Source organism: Acinonyx jubatus, chromosome C1, assembly GCF_027475565.1.
Source record: "Acinonyx jubatus isolate Ajub_Pintada_27869175 chromosome C1, VMU_Ajub_asm_v1.0, whole genome shotgun sequence".
Classification (NCBI taxonomy): Eukaryota; Metazoa; Chordata; class Mammalia; order Carnivora; family Felidae; genus Acinonyx; species Acinonyx jubatus.
In genome coordinates, this window is record NC_069381.1 from 75,172,338 (window position 1) to 75,181,491 (window position 9,154).

At 38.0% G+C, this 9,154-nt stretch overlaps 1 pseudogene; it reads left to right on the forward strand.

Annotated features, from left to right (window-relative positions):
• The first annotated feature begins 7,707 nt into the window (after window positions 1–7,707).
• On the forward strand, window positions 7,708–8,320 carry LOC106968106 (GTP-binding nuclear protein Ran-like; annotated as a pseudogene).
• The last annotated feature ends 834 nt before the right edge of the window (window positions 8,321–9,154 follow it).

The following is a 9,154-nucleotide window of genomic DNA, read 5'->3' on the forward strand; positions in this document are numbered from 1 at the left end:
CTTGAGATCCATTCTGCCTCTATTCTAGAAAGTTCTATTACTTGCTTTAGTTCTTTAAGTGTGCTATCCAGTTGACTAATTCTGAAACGTTGGGCGATACTATAGAGAACTCTTTTTTTCATGTTTATTTTGAGAGAGAGAGAGAGAGAGAGAGACAGTGCGCGTGTGCACCAGCATGGGGAGAGTCAAAGAGGTGAGAGAATCCTAAGCAGGTTCCACGATGTCAGCATAGAGCTCGACACAGGGCTCTATGTCATGAACTGTGAGATCATGACCTGGGCATCAAAATCAAGAGTCAGACGTTTAACCCATTGAGCCACCCTGGAGAACGTTTGATTGGTGGCTGGGGACTTTGATCCTACTGTTGAGTTGTTGTTTTGGTCTTTTGAGTAGGGCAAGTTGGCATAGAGAATTAGGATATTTCACTCAAGTGGTCCAAACAGAGGTAGGAAAGAGATACAAGAGAGAAAAGGGGCTGGATTCTCACAGGTATTGCCTCATTGCTGTGTCTCACTTTCTCGCTTCCCCTTAGACAATGCTTTCGTTAAATCACTACCACAGTGAGTTAATTATGAAAAGCCAGAAGGGTCTTTTCTCTTCTTCCCTTCACATTTGGATAAAACATCTGACTGTATAACATTATTATTATTTTTTTATTATATGTATCTGGTGGCAGTGATCTGTCATCAAGATTAATTTTGATCTGTGGACAAGTACCCTAATAAATGTGCTGATGAATTGTTCTTGACGTTATGAGTGAGCAAGCTCCTTTTTGGGCTGGGCATGTGTTCATTGGCTGAATATGAATTCTATACCCAGCACACCCTGCGAATCTGGCTTAATCTGTAAAAAGAGTGGGGAACCATGTCCTCAAAGTAGCAGGGCTGGAAGTGGCAGGGCCCCTGCACATGATGGTACAGGTTGGGCATTGCAAAACTCTAGGGGGAGCTATTTGCACATACGATTTAAGTGGCACCCATTAGGATTAATTACATTGCAGTCTTTTTCTCCCAGGTTTTATAGTTCTTGAGCCACCTTTTCAGTCACATCTCCCCTCACTTTTATTTTTTCCATCCTTCTTCATCCATTCCTAAGGCCACTTGGGGGTTTTACAGATTTGTACATATTTAGTATTAAATTTGTCAGGATAGGCCAGGTTATGCTGCAGTAACCAATAGTTTCACAATCTCAGAAGCCTAAATAACAAAGATTTATTTCTTGCTCACTCTTCATGTCCATTGTAGGTTGGCTGTGGGCTCTGCTCCCAGTCATCCTCAGATCCAGGCAGAGAGACATTCATTACTCCACATAGGGAAAAGGGGACCAGGTGAACCACACAGTGATTCTTAAAGCTTCTGTTTACATACCAGTGGTCAAAGAAGTTTAGACAGCTATGAAAGAGCAAGGAAACCTAACCTTATCATATGTCCCAAAGGATGAGACCCAGAGCATCTGGGAACAACCCTAATGACTGCCATGGGTGTAGTGAAGAGGGTAGTAGGATCATGGACTTGGAGCTCAGTCCACCACAGGTTTGAATCCTGATTCTGCTTCTTGTTTCATGCTTAATAAGTTGCAAACAAATTACATTATCTCTCTGCACCCATTTCCTCTCTGTATAATAGAGACAATAATAGTACTTTCTTGGTAATGATGGTCATCCAGTGCCAGTTACATAGTAGGGTAACCAACAAATTTCTCTTATGCCCCCCTGCCTCACTCTCCACCTGGGGTCCCCTATGGTGCCAGTGCTTTGTGTTAGTCTGTTGAATAAGGGGGGAAACTCCTCCCATCTTCCAGGCAGCAAACAAGAAAGCCCTGGTGACATTTGCCAAAGCTCATGAAAATAGCTATTAGGAAGGCAAACTGTGCTTAGAAAAATATTAATTGGACTTTAAGCTCATTAGGAATTAAAAACAGCAACAAAAATGTTCACCTTTAGCATAAAGGAAAAAAAAATCCTTGAGAGCCACATAGCCTCCCCCTAAAATGCGTAGCTAACTGACCCTCTGTAAATGCCCAGAGGGTTCTCTTTGCCTGGCTACCGAGGTTCAGGACAACACAGCAGACGCAAGTGACTTCAGGATACCTTTCATGCTTGGCAGGCGTCCCCATTTTATTTATGATATCAAAGCTGCAACGCTGTGTTCTCTTCTGCGGAAGACATAAAAGAGATTCAGAAGTCATCCAAATCATCTTGTAATTAATGTTACCATGCACGCCCAGGACATTAAAATGTTAACAGTGTTAGAATCGTGTGCTTTGGAATACCGAGTGAGGGCTTTATTAGAGAGAAATGCTCAGCAGATGTCATCCACCCTAATTGAGGACATCAGGGTGCCTGCTGCTCGTTCTTATCAGTGGTGCAGAGGGTTTTTTTTTAATTTATTCATTTTCTTTACTGCTAGAATCTGCTCTCATTATTAGACTATCTTGTCACTCATTTGCATTTCAAGTGCTGGGACTGGGGGGGGGGGTAGCAGCTATCTGCCTTAGAAGAACACTTCAAGGGTTACTCTATCAAATAGCAGCACAGTAGCACAGTGAATCTGACATCTGGGTTATCTTATTCCCAGATGCTCTGTGGTGTCATTAGCAGGATTAATCTTAGCTTTAATTTCATAATGATTCTTATTCTAATATATGTGAATGAACACAAAGTCTCTTGACTCATTATCACCAATTTACCCAAGATATGTAATCAGGCTCTTACATTCACCAACATTTATTTTTGCTAATACATCTAAAATTGTAGATTAAGCAAATACAGTTAGTTCCAGCTGAGTGAATGCCTACCGAGGTAGCACTGTAGTATTTATGTTTTAATTAAAGGACATTAATGGTGTTGTTTTTAAATATGTACTGACCAAAAATGTGTTCATGGGGAACGGTAATGTCGTTGTTCGAGCAGCGTCCGGCTGTAAAATTAGTCACAGCAGCATTACATTGGAAGCCATTACCCACTTCTTTTGCAAATTATTGAAATTCCCTCTGTTAATTATGTTTTTAACCTTTATAAATAAGATGGAAGTACGTAGCCTCGATTCCAAACAACTCTGCTCCCCTAAGGAAACAGCACAGCGGGTCCTTACTGGTGAGAATAATTGTAATTATAACAAATTGTAATTTGTGGTTTTCATTCCCATTCAAGGTGACCATGCCACATCAAATATTGTCACTGTCAGTTCATGACTCAGAGTAGCCAAAAGGCCATTTCCCCTCTCATTTGACACTAAGTTTCGTAATAGCCTTAAAGGGGGCAGGCAGGGCGGGAGGACGAGATGGGGATGCTCTAGCAAATTCCAGCTCTCTCTTCACTTACTTCAACACTGGACTAACTTTTTTCATTTACCAGCTGTTGTCACCCAGCAGCATGTAGTGGTTTATTATTGATGGATAAAATGTTCAAACATTTAAAGAAATGAAAGTCAGCTTTGCATTTTTAATTAATTAATTAAAAGTACTGTAAATGCCAGCTTGTTAATTGCTTTGCACCTGCAAGCCAACACAGGTTTTGTGCACTCTTTCTTTGAATATTAAATTTTTTCTCGCATGTCTTTATAATGCTTGGGAAGTCTCTCCAGCAAACATATTAGTAAAGAGTAAATATTGAATCTTAGACAAAACTCATGGCTTCATCTTTCACTGTACCCAGAATAGGATTTAAAGGAGGATTTAGATTTCCAAGGCTTCTAATTAAGTAGTGATAATCAGGCTTTCTGCTGAGGGTCACTTCCTGGGAGTAATTTGAGTTATTAAAATGCATGTTTTTGTTTGTTCTGCTTTGTGAGCTAAAACTGATCCCTTTTAATATAGCAGCAAATATGCAAATTGGTGTTTCATTATATTGTGCAATTTATGGCAATCTTCTCTAATTTACTAAAAGGTCAGGAGCCTGACCTTGTCATTCAAAAATTTTTTTTTCCTGGTAAAGCTAAACTAATTATGTGGATTTTTTTTTTTTTTAATGAAACTCTGAAAGTGTGCAGCATGGTAAAGAATGTGACAAATTTAACTTTCACTTAGCTCTTAATTCATCAAGATGGCCTTCAGTTTTGTGTCGATCCCGGTAACAAAGAGTAGGTGATCTCAATTGTGAGTTAGGAATCCGCTGGTTTTAAATGCTGCACAGGAAAAAAGACAGAACTTAAAAACAATTCTTGTGCTTCAGAAAAATGTCGCAACTGGAATAGCTTAGCTTTACTGAAATAATTAGTGCGTACATGCTTTAAGTTGTCACTGGCCAGAAAATATTAAAAAGAACTATCATGAACTCAACAGCAAGTTTTTGTTCAAAAGACTTACCAAATATTTATATTATTTTGTTCTTTATTGATGCCAAATATGCTTTAACTTTTTTTGTTGTTTTACAGAGTTTTCACTTTGACCAGGAGAATTTTTATCTCAAATGTTTTTAAATCCTTATGAGCACAAGTTGGTACCATTGACCTATTTACTTTTAAATTATAGTGATTCTCACACATTACCCTGAATAAGAGTCACTTGGATTTCTTGCTCAAATCTAGATTCTAAGGTCTCATCTCCTCAAAATTCTGGTTCAGTAGGTCTGGGATTGGCTTCTGGTAATCTGCATTTTATTCAGGTGGCCTGTCGTCTATACAGGTGACCCTTGGACAACATGGGTTTGAAATGTGTGTATACTTGTGGGTTTTTTTTTTAATGAATACAGTATAGTACTGTAAATGTATTTCCTCATCCTAATTTTCTTTCTCTTTTTCTTTTTTTTTTTTTAAAGAGAGAAGATGCAAGTGAGCGAGGGACAGAGAGAGAGAGAGAGAGAGAGAAAGTGAGGCTCACCCAAAGCATGAGCACTCATACTCACCTGAAACGGGGCTCAAGCTCACCCGAGATGTGGGACTTGTACTCCCAAACTGTGAGATCATGACCCGAGCTGAAGTCAGATGCTTAAAGACTGAGCCATCCAGGTGCCCCTTCCTTACAATTTTCTTAACAACATTTTCTTTTCTCTAACTTTTTTTATTGTAAGAATACCATATATAAAACAGAATGTACAAAATATGTGTTAATAGATTGTGTTATTGGTAAGGCTTCAACAGTATGCTATTAGTAGTTAAATTTTGGGGGAGTCAAAAGTTATATATGGACTTTTGACTGTGCACAGTGTTGGCACCTCTAACCTCCAAATTATTTAAGGCTCAACCATACTTTGTAAAGAATTCATAGAAGTTTGACTCTCCTCCATCCAATACACTCATTTGCTTAATATTCATTGCATATATATGGAGATTTCTTGAATGAATAAAGGAATAAATAAACATGCATTATGTGCCATGCATGATCATTGCCCTTAAGGAGTTAGCCAGTAAAACACATGTATAGATGGTTATAAGGCAAATTAAAGAAATTGTAAGTGAAAAATCTTTGGGTACATAAAGGAGGAATAAATTATTTATAATTGGGGGACATTTAGCAAAGGAGACTATATTTAGACTAGGAAGCATGAGAGTTTTCCTCTAGGTGGAGAAGGTGGGAGAAAGACTATACTGACGAGGGAGGAGTTTGAAGAAAGGTCCAGAGATGGGAACATGCATGGTGTGTTCAGGGGAGGGTAGCAACCTAATATGACCACAGCCCTTATTGTGTCTTGCATTAGAAGTGGGAATAAAGCTCCAAGATGTCCTGAGATCAGATTTTGCAGGACCTGGAATATTTCAATGCTGAGCATTTGGGGTTTTGTTGGGTGGGCAGTGAGATATCAGTGTCAATTTTGAAGTGAGGGACTGACCTGATTAATTCTGTGTGTGGCAACAATTTGGACAGAAACAATTAAAGACAGGAAGAAGTGTTAAGAGGCTACTCATAGTCCATGGAAAGAAACTAAAGTCCTGGCAAAGATAATGGAGATGGTGGACTGGATTCAAGAGACAAACATAACTTGGCAATAAGTTGGATTTGAGGTGGGGTTAAATTTGAAGGAGGAGTGAAGGGAAGGGAATTTGGTGTCCAAGTTTCCAGTTGAGTAACTGTGGATAGGGACATGATTGACCAAGTCAGGCAATGGAGAAAGAGAAACATTATTGGTGGAAATAAAGCTTTTGACTTAGAAGCTTGCTTAGAAAGTGTGTTTGAAGACCGGTTGTGCTGGGCAGCTCTAGGAAGCTTCTAAGTAAGGCAGAATCTCAGACTTCTATCCCAGATATACTGAATCAGAATCAGCACTCTTATGCCATCCCCAGGCGATTCATATGCACATGAAAATCTGAGAAGCACTGGTAGAAGAACATACAAAGTCTGTTGTTGGGACACAATCATTCTAAAGGACTCGATACCAAAAAGGGCTTTGTGGTTATTTAAGTTTGGGCAAGGCTCTATGTGATAACCCATATGATCGCTATTCTTGGAGATTCAAAAACTACAAGTTATACATTCTACTTCTGAAAGCAATATTACCCTATATGTTAACTAGAATTTAAATAATAACTTGAAAACAAAGAACAAACGAAGCCCAAAGTTAGTAGAAGAAAGGAATAACAAAGATCAGAGCAGAAATAAATGAAATAGAGACTAACAAGACAACAGAAAATATCAATGAGCCCAAGAACTTGTTCTTTGAAGAGATAAACAGAATTGACAAACCTTTAGCTAGACTCACCAAAAAAAAAAGAGAGGAAATAAGATCAGAAATGAAAGAGAAAATGCTATAATTGATACCACAGAAATACAAAGGATCATCAGAGACTACTATGAATAATTGTATGCCAGCAAATTGTACAACCTAGAAGAAATGGATAAATTCCTAGAAACATGTGACTTTCCAAGTCTGAATCATGAAGAGTTAGAAAATCTGAATGGTCAATTAAGAGTAAGGAGATTGAATCAGTAATTTAAGAACTTTCTACAAACAAAAGTCTAAGACCATACAGCTTCACTAGTGAATTCTAAATGTTCAAAGATGAATTAATACCAATCTTCTCAAACTCGGCTAAAAAAAATAGAAGAGGAAGGAATGAGACAAGCATTATCCTGATACCAAAACCAAACAAAGACACAAGAAAAGAAAATTACAGGTCAATATCCCTGATGAACATAGATGCAGAAAATCCTCAACAAAATAATAGCAAACCAAATTCAACAATACATTAAAAGGATCAAATACAATGATGAAGTAGGATATATTCTAGGGATTCAAAAGTGGTTCGACACCTGCAAATCAATATGATACACCACATTAACAAAATGAAGATAAGAATCATATAACCATTTGAATAGATGCAGAAAAGGCATTTGACAAATAGCAATTTATGATAAAAACTCTCAACAAAGCAGGTATTGAGGAGATGTACCTCAACATAATGAAGGCCATTGATGACAAGCCCACAGCTAACATCATACTCAATGGGGAAAAGCTGAAAGCTTTTCCTCAAAGATCAGAATCAGGACAAGAATGCCCACTTTTGCCACTTTTATTTAATATGGTATTGGAAGTCCTGGCCAGAGAAGTTAGGCAAGAAAAAGAAATAAAAGACATCTAAACTGGAAAGAAGTAGTAAAACTCACCATTTGCAGATAACATGATACTCTATACAGAAAACCCTAAAGACTCCACCGCAAAACTGTGAAAACTGATAAATGAATTTGGTAAAGTTGCAGGACACAAAACCAATATAAAGAAATTGCATTTCTACATACTAACAATGAACCATCAGAAAGAAAAATTAAGGAAACAATCCCAGGTATAATTACATCAAGGATAATGAAAAACTGCTCGGTCAGATGGGCCGGAGACACTTCTGGGAGCAACAGCATGATGCTTGTCCAAGGAGAACCCCAAGTCCGGTTCAAACTTGTATTGGTTGGCGATGGTGGTACTGGAAACACTATGTTCATGAAATGTCATCTGACTGGTGAGTTTGAGAAATATGCAGCCATATTGGGTGTTGAGATCCATCCCTTTGTGTTCCATGACAATAGAGGACCTATTAAGTTCAATATATGGAATACGGCTGGTCAGGGGAAATTTGGTGGGCTAGAGAGATGACTATTACATCCAAGCCCAGTGTACCATTATAATGTTTGCTGTAACATCAAGGGTTTCTTACAAGAACGTGCCTGACTGGCATAGAGATCTGGTACAAATATGTGAAAACATCCCCATCGTGCTGTGTGGCAACAAAGTGGACATCAAGGACAGGAAAGGTACGGCAAAATCTTCCACCATAAGACCAACCTTCAACACTATGACATTTCTGCCAAAAGTAATTACAATTTTGACCAGCCCTTCCTGTGGCTTGTTAGAAAACTAACAAGTGGAACATGTGCTTCATCTATGGGTTGCTGAAGGAGAAGAATGGGCTTCGGAATGAATGTGACAGTGTGTACCCTCCTTTTTTGAACCTGCATATTTAGCTGTTTTGGAACACAATTATTTCTGAGTTTCAAATATAAGACTGCTGTAGTCACATCACAGTATCCAGTGGTGAAATCTCATTTGTCACTGTCCTTTCCATTTCTTTTAATTTAGAATTAGAATAAAGTTGTATTTCAAATATCTAAAAAAAAAATAACCCTGAAATAGAGATAATTTAACCAGTGAGCTGAAAGACCTATTAGACACTATTAGACTATTAGGCACTAATGAAAGAAATTGAAGAAGATAAATAAATGGAAAGATATTCTGTGCTCATGGATTTGAAGAATTAGTATTGTTAAAATGTCCACACTACCCAAAGCAATCTACAGATTCAGTGCAATCTCTATCAAAATTTGGCATTTTTCACAGAAATAGAACAAACAATTCTAAAATTTGTATGGAACATTAAAGGACTCCAGATAACCAAAGCAATCCTGAGAAAGAAGAACAAAGCTGGAAGCATCATGCTCCCTGATTGTAAACTACAGTTGGAAAGTTATAGTAATCAAAACAGTATGGTATTGGCCTAAGAACAGATACATGGATCAATGAAAACAGAAGTGAAAACCCAGAAATAAACCCATACTTATATGTTCAATTAATTTATGACAAAGGAGGCAAGAATATACAATGGGGAAAGGCAATGTCTTAAATAGGAGAAAACTGGACAGCCACATGCAAAAGAATGAAAGTGGACCTTACCCCCTACACAAAAGTTAATTCAAAATGGATACAAAACTTGAATGTAAGACCTGAAACCAT